This window comes from Pinus tabuliformis, chromosome 5_2 (genome assembly GCF_031772625.1).
Source record: "Pinus tabuliformis cultivar Carrire ecotype Pingquan chromosome 5_2, CPIR1, whole genome shotgun sequence".
Lineage (NCBI taxonomy): Eukaryota > Viridiplantae > Streptophyta > Pinopsida > Pinales > Pinaceae > Pinus > Pinus tabuliformis.
The window spans coordinates 162,753,922-162,767,884 of record NC_142306.1 but is presented as its reverse complement, the minus strand read 5'-3'; the positions used below and the strand labels follow the sequence as shown (position 1 = coordinate 162,767,884).

The window sequence follows — 13,963 nt, the reverse complement described above, 5'->3', positions numbered from 1 at the left end:
AAATCAACATTAGTTAAACCATCATAATAGGGTAATTTTCTTACCTCCGACGACACACACCATAGCGATTTTGTCATCATATTGCAGCGCAATGTAGCTACTTCATGTAGGCGATTTTGTCATCATATTGTAGCGCAATGTAGATACTTCATGCAAGCGATTATGCCAATGTTCCAACTCTTCGTCTGAATCAAAAGTATAGGAACTTTCCCAATCCCATGAAATTCTTCCATCTGCCATCGGGTTGATCCAATCCTAATCTCGCGTCATTATTTTATAGATTTGATCCAATTCATCATCACTCTCCTCATAGTCGCGCACTGGTTCAGTACATCGCGCTCCTTTTGTCGGATCCAAAGGTACTAAAACACGAAGCAAATTTCTTTCAAATGACATTGTCCTCTTTTTTAAATTAATGACTCCATTCATGTCAATACCCCAGTCAATTCCTAGGAGCGCAGGGTATGGATCACTGTCATCGATGATCTCTATCACCTCAAAGTCGACCATCGCGCTCGCACCTTCTATATCGACTGTTACTCCATATAATCATCCCATAGGGATGATTTTATGCTGGTTCGCCATTCTAAGCTTGATCGGAGACAACTGCAGCATAGGTCTCCCCATTCTTTCCCATGTTTGCTTCAGCAAAACATTTGCATCAGATCCCAAATCCAAGATGACCTGATCCATCTCATAGTCTCTTATCTGCGCGGTGAGCATCATCTTGCGCCCTGTTCGTGCTTTATGTTTTCCAATTTTCTTGACCACCCGGTGTCCATTAGGGACCTTCTCTTTGCTGGCACATTTGTTTATCAATTCCTGCAGGCCCTCCACAGCGTTGCTATCACGCAAAAGTTTGATGCAGGTTTCCAAAAACGTGGTAAGTACAGAGGGATCAACCTCTGTAGGTGCACTGGCTTCTTGCTCCTTGTTCTGACTTCTTGAGGTGGAGGCCTCAATGAAGCTCTTCTTGGCTTCCATAAATTTTCCTTGGCGTGCACCAGATCAAAAAAAACTTCCTTCTCAGGGGCCTTGTGGACCCATCTGTCCTCTTCAGGCTATTTACCCTTATTCTAGTTCGCAACGCTATGTTCATGCTTTGATCTTCCTTGTGGGGCTCAGCTCTCATCCTCTATAAGTTCTGCACATGTTGCTGAGGCTGTGCTTTCTTCTCTTGCATTTTATCTATCAACATCCGGCATTCTTCTATAGTATGGTCAAACTGACTGCATTATTGACATGACGGGTGTGTCTTATTTTGATAGTCCCGTGCATAGTTCCCTGGCATTCCATAGTTGTAGCAGATGAGATGACCACAGCCTCTACTAGGTCCTCCTCCTCCTCGGACCCGTCCTCGAACCTAATAACCTACACGGGCTCCTCTCTCGCCCTGCTCTGGAGGCCAAGTTTCTGCTTGCATCCTATATGTAGGAGTTCTCTCCATCATTAGTTTATAGCTTCGACAGTGGTGCTTGTCATGGGACAAATATTTTTAGAAGGTACTGAACAACTGTTGAGGTGTCTGAACGAACTTTTGAAGCAAATGACAATAACGCACCATAGCACAACCCCCATGTTCGGCCCTACTGGGGCTTCTGGCTTTAGGGGGATTGGTCCCCCTTCTGTAATATAATTCAGGAATACATGACAATGGTCCTTATTGTGTCCCCGGCTCTTGCACTTCAGAAACCAGACTTCCACACACACCTATAGTTTGGTCTCCCTGTCTTTCTTCAAGCTCTGCAATTCTAAGCAGAGGCTCTGTAACTGAGATGGATCTGTTGTACCACCAAGGTCGCATCCTGAATAGGCGTTGCATGCAACCTCATTGCGATTTCCAAGGCTTTCGCCTGTGTTCCTATCTTTTGTTGCGACAAAGCAATTCTCAAGTGGGGCAAAAGAGAAGCTATAAACCATTCGTGATGCTGACCATCTGTGAGCTGCATGCTAGCTTCTCGAATCTAACACTTCAACCTTTGATCTAATTCCCATGGCGTCTCATCGACCCTCATCATGATTTATTTAAACCCAACTACTGACTGTGAGTTAGACTTAGGCTTACTAAACTTCTTGTTCAAAGTCGCCTTAGTGCCTTCTAGCGACGCAAGAGGATTATCTAAACAATACTTAATATACCAAGACTGAAAAATGAATTTCATATCATTAGAAAACCAAATTATTTTGTAGCGGTTTTCAACACATCTATAAAAGTTTGCAAAACCTATTGAAAAGGGAATGCTTATTGTGTTTACCATAGTCATCATTAACAAGAAATATGAGGAAAAAAACTAATATAAAGACAGTTCTCCTTGATAGATTGTTCATGGACTTTAGTACAAATTTAAAGTAGTTACACTTAAGTTTCCTAAACCTAAAGCTCATGCCTTGTGGCCAATAATGGAATATCAACCCTTTTCAAATTATTTGAAATTTTAATTGACGGGTGTAAGAGTTGTGCATAATACTAGCTTGAAACAACTACAGATGTTAATATTAAATTTTGCATATTTATATCTATCTATATATATATAACCGTCCCCAACCCGTCTCCTGAAAATTTGGAAGAATTTGGAATCGTTCAGGGGACTCGTTCCCACCGTTCCCCGTCGCCAAAACCAGTGCAACATAGTAATTTTTCCCCAAGGTTCAGTAGGTCAAGCCAACCAATAACGAACAAGAAAACTATTTTGTTTATTTTCGATTCAAATTCAATTTCAGGTTGCAGTGTTATAGTAGGGAATCCAAATTTCTATTAACTTTGTATTTGTTTTATTTTTCACAAAAACTCAATTTCATGTTGCAGTGTTAGAGTAGGGAATCCAAATTTCTATTAACTTTGTATTTGTTTTATTTTCACAAAGTGATTCAAATTCAATTTTCATGTTGCAGTGTTACAGTAAGGAATTCCAAAGTTCTATTAACTCTGTATCATCAGTCAAATGCATCACTGCTGAAAAGTTTGAAGCGTTTTGCATCGATGGTTATCTGCCGGACTGAGGATATGGTACCCATAATTCCAACGCCTGTGAATACCACCATAATGGCGTTGTTGATCCAGTAAGTGGCAGAATTACGAGGTGGCTTGAAACTCATGTTGTATAGTAACATGGGAAGGATGAAGTCCAAAGGTATGAAACCAATGGCCCCTACCAGTGCATTAATGTCTCCAAAGAAAGGCAGCATGGCTGCAATGAAGGCACAAACTATTATGTACAGAGACCTCAGAGCCAGTCTAGGAAGCAAGTTTCTCATTGCAAATATGCTCTGCTTGACATCTGCTGATTGCTTCTCCATTATTTCATAGGCCACTTGGAATACACCTTCAATCAAACGCAACATATATTTTATAAGTGGCACTTCATTTTAGCCAAAAGAAAAAGTGAGAATATTTATAGGCAGTGCATTACCAATGCTATTGCAAATAGCTGTAAAAGTATGAAGCCTATTGATAAGGCTAAGAGCCAAGTGGGCGCGAGAGTTGGGCCTTCATCTGGCATGATACTTTTCAATACGTTAGACTTGGCATTGTTACCAAACGCCCAATACCCTGTCACTGCCAACTGTAAAATGTCACAGAAATTACTCCGTAGCACATGCATAATCCCTTGAACATCTTGCCTGTTGCAGGAGGAGCGAGCGTGGCCTGCATTTTTGTATTCCATTATACCCCTAAAGTGCATATTTGATAATAAAAGATTCATCATTGTATCGAAATAAAGTTACACTGATAATTTATCACCTGTATCTCTGGAAGAATACCGTTGCCAAATATAGTTCCCAGAATTGACATGGAACTGAAGGCATTGAATACCCTAGTGAGGGTTGAACCTTTGATTGAATAATCCTTACTTGGGGCTTCACTCGACGTGCCTGCCATTTACCCTCTATTAGAATCTTATAGAACATTAAAAAACAGATAAAGTTTATTGCTCAAGAGAGGAAACCCACTGCTGAGATGAAACCCTTTCACTCCTATACACCAAGGCTTCACATTAAAACAAATTCATAACCAAATAACAACCAGTTTTTTCAACTCACCTGCTAATATACATGCAATGGTCACGGTCAAACTATACGCCAAACACAAAACCAAAGATGCTAAATTGATGTGACGGAGGTAATGAAATGATGGTAGCTGAGAGAGAAATATCATAACCAGAGCTACGATGATTATAAAGTGATACAGCTTAAGCTGGCCACTGCTATCCAAATTGTTGTACATGATCTGCAATAAAACAGGGAAGTCCTATAAATCATGAAGAAATAGGTTGAGAAATGAAAATGAAAGTTAATGTTGCATATATCATGAGATTTAATGATACAAGTACTCAAAGGAGAAAGCATTATTAGTTTTGCTATAACAGAGACATATTAACTCTAGAATATCAACATCTTCCCTTTCACATACAAAATCTCTACAACAGAAAAGTTTTAAACTAACTAATTGCTTAGCAAAATACATATAGCGTAGTGTAAACAGGCAAGGTTTTCGTTGAGAAAGGAATGGTTTTTCTAGCACGATTTTGACAAAATTTGACAGGAATTTTTGGGAAATCCAAGATACAGTGATCAAGTTTCAGAATTTTTTGGAAATCTGAGTTACAATTCTCAGGTTTCAAAATTTTAAATGTTTCAGAAAGTCTTCAGAAAGCTAAATCCAAATCTTTTAATTTATTTTTTTTAAATCACTAAAAATGTTATCCAGACAAAATTGTGACAAATCCTATACATATTACCAAAGCTGAGTTGTACCTACCTGTATACACTCACTACCCAGTAGGATGCATCCAACTCCCACCCCCATATTGATCGTTGTCTGAATCGAAACGACAAAATAAAACATCCATCCAGACCCTGCACAAACCATTCCATTAATTGGTGTTTTTAGCCATTGGAAACCACAGAGAATTGTGAAAATCATGCCCACATTAACAGAGTTGTGGCGATCTTATTACCTACAAAGGATATCGCTTGCCAGTTCACGGAATCGAATGTGGCGACGACCTTGTTTCTCGCAATTATCAAGCACTCTGGCCATGAGGAAATAGGAGTAGAAGGTGACTGCAGCTGCCACAGTGAGGGAAAAGAGCCCAAATGTCCACCCCATCCCGCCAAAGGCGTATGGGAGCGTAAGAATTGTTGGGCCTACAATTGCAGCTGTCAAGTGAAATCCTGTATGCCACCAATTCCCTGCATCCCAACTACAATCCCTTCAATAATTATATCATTTCATAATTAAACAAACGTTCTTTTGCATATTCTGTGGGGATAGGTTGTGAAAAACAACCATAATTATTATACCCTTTGACTGCAGGACGAACGCTGCGCCTGCATCTTCATCTCTATGTGTATCATCTTCAATTGAGTTAATGTAATCAAATTCCGAGTGTGAAGGAAAGTACTGATTGCCACTAGTTGTCATCCCTTTAGACTGCTTAAAAACATAAGGCATTAGTTAAATGAAAACTTCTCATGAGGTCCAATGATAAGCAAAAACCAAGAATGATACTCATATCAAACACCTCAAATATGTCACAGAAATCCAAAAACCTAACTGCATTTTGGGAGCTTAAACACCTGCAAATATGCCAAGAAATCCAGAAACCTAACTCTGGGTATTTGGGGAGATTAACAGTGGGATGGAATGAACACAACTAAGTAATAATAATTTCCAAAAGGATTTGGCCTGAAATAAAAACTAAACCTAATTCTAAATTAAAAGAATTCTATTAATATCTATTTAAATTAATTTGGTATATGGAGCAGGAATTAAGTCTCTGAAACCAACTTTTTTTGACAACCCTGACGAAAGGTCTACATCAGCCAGAGCCTTAGAGTTGAACCGTTTGCATGGTTTCAGTGCTCTGACCCAACCACTAAGCCAGAGACCAAGCAACTTAAATCAGCGCTTAAAATGTGCACATGTGAGGGCGTTAAATATCTGCCAATGTGTCAACAAAATCATGTACAAAAACCACAGAATAACCACAGGCATATACAGAGGATAAATAATTCTCCTAGATTGAGTGTCTGAATGGCAAATTCGATTTCCGAATCTAAAATTTAGGAGAATCAAAGCATTTTAAGAAAAGAATACCTACCTGTAGATGAAGAATCCCTGTCAAGCAGAGGAGTCAAACCTCAGAATGACAGCGTGGGGCTGTTTGGCCAAGAGCTCCATGCTCGGAAGAAAATGATTAGGGTAAATATAGCCTCGAATTATGCATGTCAAGTCAACAAAATTGCAAATTGCAGCAATGATAGTCATGCCCTATATAATAGACGGCGAGGGTTCAAGTTCCCTGTCTACACACACCTAAATTCGTTATCAATGACTGATTCATCCTTATTTTCAGATGACTGATTCATCCTTATTTTCAGATCACTGATTCTTGATTCTTTGAACCCCACTATGTATTCGTACGAGCCTTGCTCCACTTCTTTCTCTGAGATGTTATCGGAATATTTGAGTGTCCTTTTATAATAAATGGGGAGTAACTTTCCAAATCCACTAAATCTCAACATGCCTGTAAGATGACATCTAGCTTGACAGATTACGTATACGCATAGATTGCCTGACAGAGGGACTTCAATATGCAGTAATCTAGTTGTGTGACGCTTTGGCTTTTCGCTGGTATTTTTTCTTTTCAGAATTTTGAATTAAACTCTTATTCGAAGATCACTGAAATAAAATTTAACAATTAAACTGCTATTAATAATCTAACTTTTTTTTCAGAAAGAAAAGCAATATATTATATTGAGGTAATATACATCATGTTCTATGGATAACAGAAAGAAGATCCCCTGACATTGGTGACCACTGCTGAAAACAGATATGACATATAGCTGAGAGACATATAAAATAAGAACATTGAGCATCATATAGAATCATATGATGAAACATATATCAACAATTTTGCCAAAATGTGCTACTGATATGGGAAGATGGCAAAATGAAACCAAAAAGATCAAAAGGAGAGGAACCCAAAGCCTCAGGCTGGAACATCCACCTGGAACTGACAGAAAAGGATCCTGGATACCCACAAATACGAAGCTCTTTGCGCCAGACTTAACTCCAGTGTTTGACCTATCTTCAGATGGATTGATAGAAAGCGACGAACCTAAACATAACAGACTTGAAGGAGATGTTTGAATCTTCAAATTTTTTTGAATTCCTCCACTTCCAAACACACCATAATGTGATGGGAAGGATTGGACGCTTAGATGCTTCTTGTCTTCCCCACCAAGCAAAAGCTGCATTGACAAAAATGAAATTGAGGTGAGGAAAAGAAAAAGAAGAAGCCAATTCATACCAGATTTGTTGGGCGGCCGCGCATTTGAAGAACATATGATAGTTTGTCTCCTCCTTTGCATTGCATAACATACATCTGCTGGGACCGTGCCAAGACCTCTTCCTCAAGTTTTCCCATGTTAAATTCTTGTTGTAAAAAACTAACCATGAGAAGATAATCACTTTGAGAGGACAGCCAAGTTTCCACCAATATACCGGAAAAATCTGTCTTGAAGGCATGATATTTTTGGAGACGAGATCAGAATAGATGTCTTTTACTGTCGCAATAGAATGAGAATGAGATAAGGACCACACCACGTGATCGTCAGTCTCGGCACGTTTCATGCCTCCTTCAACAAGAGCGTTCTTCAAGTTATCCCAAAGTGAAAGCAAGGCCTGTGGAAGGCCAATGTCATCTGCATCCTTCAATGAAGGTGAATGGCCCCTCCACTCCTCGATAATCATGTCCCAAGTAAAAATACCCATTCTGTGTAGGAAGAAGAGAAGAGGAGCTGGAACCTGAAGATTACCCCTATAGCCAGCAATTGGATCGAGGCCAATGAAGATTTTCCTTCCAGAGAATATCCTCCATTTTAGATTGTTAAAGAAATATTTCTGAATTCCCCTGAAGCTGAGCCAAATTGCAGACCCCTGTTTTATTCCAATGGAGCCGAACCTAAACCAGAACTCCAAGCATCTTCCTTTTTGATACTTTTGGTGAATAATTGCACTCCAAGGATTTGTGCCAAAGATTCCTCTCCATAAGGATTTACAGACCAGGGCTTTTCTGAAAATCCTTACATCCATCAGAACCCAGCCCCCAAACTTTTTTGGCAACGTTAAGTGATTCAATTTAGACAGATGGATTTTACCTCTTTCTGCTTTAGCCCCCCAAATAAAGTTGGCGGAAATCCTATTCATGGCCTGGATAATATTGGCCGGGAGCAGATAAAGGTGGGCCCAGTAAACCGACATTTGCATCAAGACTGTTTGAGTAAGGACGACTCTGCCTCCCAACGATAAAGATCTGTATTCCCACAACGAAATCTTACTAAAAAATCTTTCAACAAGCCATCTCCAATCTCTCTTTGAATAAGCCTTAGCTTTTAGGCGGAAACCCAGATACTTAATACCTTCGGACAATGATCTTGTATCTATACCAAAGAGCTGGGAAATCCATAAGGTCATGTCCTCGTCGGTTCCATTATGATACAGGATCGATTTGGCCTTATTGATAACAAGCCCAGTGGCCCTTTGGAAACAGTCAAGAATATTCTTAATACACATCCAGGATGCTTTGGACATCATTGCAAATAATAATACGTCGTCGACAAACAGGTTATGAGAGATATATATTTGCTTACAGATCTTTACCGGAGCATAAGCTTTTTCCTCCACTGCGCGGTTGATGTGCAGACTCAATGCATTCATGGCCAATATGAAGAGGAGAGGCGACAGTGGACAGCCCTGTCGAAGGCCCCGTTCCGCCCGAAAGAAGGGGGAGGGAATGCCATTAACTATGACAACGTAGTTTACATTTTCGATACATGCCATTATCCATCGAATAGGGTCGGGATTCAGACCAATTTTCGCCAAGAGACATTGCAAATATCCCCAGTCCAATACATCGTATGCTTTCTGGAGATCGATTTTCATGATAGCAGCATCAGTTCTATGCAAGGACATAGAATGTAAACACTCCTGTGTGCTGGCGACGGCATCAAGAATATTACGACCTTTTAAAAAAGCATGTTGATTAGGAGAGAGACAGGATGCCAACGTCCCTTTAATTCTTTCTGCTATAATCTTTGTAATAATCTTGAATGTTATGTTGCATAAAGAGATCGGCCTGAAATCCAGAAAAGATTTGGGCTCTCCCTTCTTTGGAATAAGAGCAATGAGAGTGGAAGTGGTGTGGTTGTGAATGTTTCCCGATAATCTGGAAGCTTCCACCATGCTGAGCAGATCCATTTTGAAGAGGTCGAAAAAATGGATCAAGAAATCTATTGTCCATCCGTCTGGTCCAGGGGATTTGTCCTTCTTAAAGGATTTCATAACTCCAAGAAGTTCATTTTCAGAGACTGGTCTAAACAGAGCTTCATTCTTCTCCTGGTCAAACATTTCTGTAACCAAGTCAATGCTCCATCGAATATCGCTGAACGCAATATCTTTACTTCTGCAATACTATTTCTTGAAGAAACCAATAGCCTGCTTTGTGATGTCCTCCTGGGAAACAGCATACCCACCCTTGTCATCCTTTATTTTCCATATGTAATTTCTGGCTCTCCTTGCATTTGCATAGTTATGGAAAAACTTAGTGTTTTTATCGCCTTCCTGTATCCATAAAGCTCTACTTTTGAGCCTCCACTTTGCTTCCTCCTGTTGCATCAGACTAAGTTTTTCCTTCTCCAAATCCCTTAATCGACACTTCATCTCGATTGAGCATGTGGCATAATCTGTAGATGCCAGCAACAAATCCATCTCTTGTTGAATCCTCTGTAGATCCTTTTTATCCTTTTGTTGTTTTTGAATCTGCCATTTTTTCACCAATCTCCTTATCTCGGCCATTTTTTTCTCTAAAGGTAGGGAAAATGAGGAGCTTGTCCCTGTCCTTAACCACTTTCCATGCATTTTGAATATATTCATTGAACGCAGAATCCTGTAGGAGACCTCTGTCAAACTTAAATGAATATCCCCTTCTGAAAAGATTTCCAGGCCATGTTAGAAGAATGGGACTGTGATCTGATATCATAACGTTTTCCACAGATAATCTTGGCATACCCATTTTATCGATGAGGCTAATATGAGCAAAAAACAGATCAAGTCTTTTTGCTATATAGGCCTTGCCCACTTTGCCGTTTGACCAGGTCGGTTTCATCACGACAGGATTAACATCTACCATATTCCTATTGAGCATCTCAGAATTAATGAGATCAGCAAGAGCATTATTTAACTTCCCCTGTCCCCATACCTCATCAGATTTCAATGCCACATTCAGATCGCCAGCAATAAGGAGATGGTCAATGTCAAATAGGTCTGTGGCAAAAAATCTTTTCCAGAAAGGAACACGGGATTTATATGGTGCATATAAATTGAGAACATTGATAGGAAAGACGCATCCTCTGATGGAAGCCGCAATAATGATCCCTGCATAGCACTTGTACGCCTTGGCTCTTACCCGAGCCGGATCCCACAGAGTAGCCAGACCCCCAGATAAGCCATTAGCCTCTGTAGCAACCATGAACCAAGTGGGAAGCATTTTCCTGAAATATGTTAAAGTATCCTCCTTTTTGTGCATGGTCTCTTGGATAAGGATAATAGCAGCCCTGGATGGAAAAAGAAATTTTTTAGCGTTATATATTTGGGATCAACGCCAAGACCCCTAATATTCAAAGATATAATGGGGATCATTTGGATGATTCGGGAGCCATTCTTGCTCTAAGGGGCTGTGAATCAGACTCATCATAAATGGTCACCTCAACCAAAGACAAATTTCTAATGCTTGTATCGGTAACTATAGTTCTCCCTCTAAAGTGTCTACTACCACCTCTACTTTTCTTCCGGACCGTGATGTTCCTTGCCGAATCCGGACTAATAACAGGCGTGACACTAGGTCCAGGCTTATGAATCGTGAGAGGCTCCAGTTCGAGGGATTCCCTATTAAGCAAGTGATCCAGATCACTGTCAAAAAGATTGACAGGAGATGATGCCGGGGAATTTAAAGGGGTAGGCCCGACACATTGATCTTTTCCTTTGTTAATGCCCGGTCCAGCATGTTCAGGATGCGGCGATGAGGATGAAATAGAAATGGGAATAGAACCCACAGAAAAATCTACCCCCTTCGGAATCCCATGTTGAGAGTCAGGGAGAAACTCCTTCTGATGCATGGGACTCGGCGATGGGACAGGGCTATCATCTCTCGGCTCAGTAAAGGGGGGGCTATGGATCCCTGTCATAGTACGGGTGATAGGGCTTTTGGAGGAATTCGGACGACCAGGGAAGGACTCAGGGAGCACAGACGGACCAACCGATTGATGACGTGGATACTCAGGATTTCTAGGACTATGGAGCGGAATTGTCGGGGAGAATGGAGAGGATGGACAATCATTGATGAGTGACTTTTGCCTGAACCGTCTGTATCCATATAATTTGGCGTTGGGGCAATTTTTAACTAAGTGGCCCATTTTCCTGCATGCAGCACACCTGAAAGGTATACCCCAGAAATCCAGTCTTTGATTAATAACCTGATTCTTCCAACTAATCTCAATATGGTCTGGATAGCCTCCCCTAAACGGCCTTTGAATGAGAATCCAGGCAATTCTTTTGTCCTTTTCGCCCAGGCACCAAGGATCGACGTAGACAAAACAACCAATAGCATTGCCGATCACCTCCAAAGATTCTTTGGACCAGAGTTCCAAGGGAAGGTTCGGGCATTTCACCCAAATAAGATTATTCACAGGAGTGTTTTTCAAAGGATTAAGTACCATCTATACAGAGCAAGAAAACTCCTTTTGTATACCCATGGCCGACTTTGGATGGCTTTAGCGTCTGCTGCATTTAAAAAGTGGGAACAATACCACTCTCTCATTAGGCTTGAAATTACCGGAACATAGCCAATGACTGATTTCCAGAAACTGGCCAGCCACTTCCTCATGTCAGAGTCAGACATTTCTGGGAAATGCCATTTTCCTATAAGCGCCTTGTTTTGTAAGCTCTCTATTTTGTCATCAAGCTCAGCAATATCAATTCTTATCGCCTGCAGGGGGGAGAAGTTTTGGTAGGTTTGTGCTGTTTGTTATAGTTGCGACTCTTACCTTGAATGCTATTACCATCCCGTGACATTGATGGCTTGACCACCAGGTCATCTAAAGTTGCCAGAGTGGCAGCAGACCAGGCATGTTCAGCATCCACGGTGGCCTTGATAAGGTCATCCGTGGCGATGGCGTCATAGACCCCCTCCATGCACCGCCAAAAAGGGTATCCTCGAAAAGCGAGGACAATCTGGAAAGATCCAATTCACAGTGAGGACAATCTGGAAAGAACCAATTCACAGAAAAGGACCCAATTTCTGTTGGAACCTACCAATCAATATCTGCCTCACCCTATGGGAAATAAATGTCAAAGCATATGAGGAAGGATAAGAACGATAAAGGAGAGAGATCAAGTACAAATCATGACAGAACCTTCTGCACATAATGTTCAGAAGGTAACGTCTATGCCACCCATGATCCCAAAACGAATATAATTCGGATTTAGATGTAAGGACACGTACAGGGATATTAAGCGAACTTAACTCCTACCATAATGCCTGGACCAATTTGAAAATCCAGGGAATGGCGTAACTCAGACCGGCCGTCGGAAAAGGAAAATCCAGGTGGAGGAAAGACCAAGGAAACCAGAATTCGATATCAAGACCTCTGAAGAAATAAACTGTGTGCTATGACGAAGGCTCATCACAGTCCAGATAGCAACAATAGACCTTGACAATACACCACCAATATCCTATCTTAAACCTTACATCGGTGCAAGGTTTATATATGACAATTAAGTTCCTGAGTCTATGAAAAATTGCTTTTAACATCCTGAACTTTCTACATCTAAGACCATAGTATATATACTGCAAACACTAACGGTCGAGCAGGAAAAACCTTTAAGACAACTAGAACAGAGGACAAACTACCATGAAATTCTAGAAACCCAAATGGCGGAATTGTGTAAAAAAAAACAGAGCTTTGTTAAGGAAAAAAATCACTGACCTGGAGCCAGAGCCGAAAGACCCCGAACGTGGACACCAGATGAAACAAACAGTAGCCATCCAGCCAATATCTCTATAGCAGTAAAAATATTCTGAACTGGAGAAGTTAAAAGAAGTCATGCATGTATAAGGCAATAGTTACAGAACAGAGAGGGTGGCGAAGCTGGGCCTGAGCATAGAAAGGAGGTAGAGCAGGAACCTGCACAGAAACCGGTTAAGGAAAATGCAAAAGTTTTGAACTAAGCTCAGGAGTCGTGCTTCAGTAGGGTGGCGAAGCTGGGCCTGTGCACGGACCAACGCAGAAACCGGGTAATGAAAAATGCGGAAAGATTTAACTTGCCCCTGATAATGACACCCACACCCCACGTTCACTGCATGCCTGGGGGACGTGTCAAAAGGAGATGGCCCCCGCTCAGACCACTGAAAGTTCAAGCTTTGCCGGAGGATTCACGTCCCAAGCCAGGATTGGGTAGCTGAGGACGCCTAGGTGCTGTTTGTTCGGCTGGTTCCATGCGTCGCAAGTGCTCGCTCCGCTCCTCCCAAAATCTACCCTAAATATATCTATTAATAATCTAACTTATAAACGACTATTAAAGGCTATTAATAATCTAATTTATAACTTATAAACGGCTATTAATAATCTAATTTATAGATAAAATGGCATTTTCCATGATTATTTTTTTGGTTAATTATAATTAAAATCTGATAATGATTTCTAAAAACTTGAGTTTAAATTGTTTAATCTGCATAATTCCAGTGCTCCACGGTGTTTCAGAGTGCTGAATCCATTTATGCATTCAAAAATGTATTTTGAACAACAAAAAATCTTGAAATTGATTTGTCGAATTTTGATGAATTCCAGTAAGAAAGACTATTTCGTTTATAAGTTAGATTGCCCATTAAATTTTTCTTAT

The 13,963-nt window shown here is 40.6% G+C and overlaps 1 pseudogene across 1 annotated transcript; it reads right to left on the bottom strand.

Annotated features, from left to right (window-relative positions):
- Positions 1-2,812: 2,812 nt before the first annotated feature.
- LOC149158039 (putative GABA transporter 2) lies at positions 2,813-6,098 on the bottom strand (annotated as a pseudogene). The gene is made up of 7 exons (XR_016261653.1): positions 5,305-6,098; positions 4,963-5,193; positions 4,760-4,857; positions 4,042-4,228; positions 3,743-3,873; positions 3,401-3,646; positions 2,813-3,323 (listed from the first exon to the last, which is right to left on the bottom strand). The product of XR_016261653.1 is annotated as a putative GABA transporter 2 (transcript).
- Positions 6,099-13,963: the final 7,865 nt, after the last annotated feature.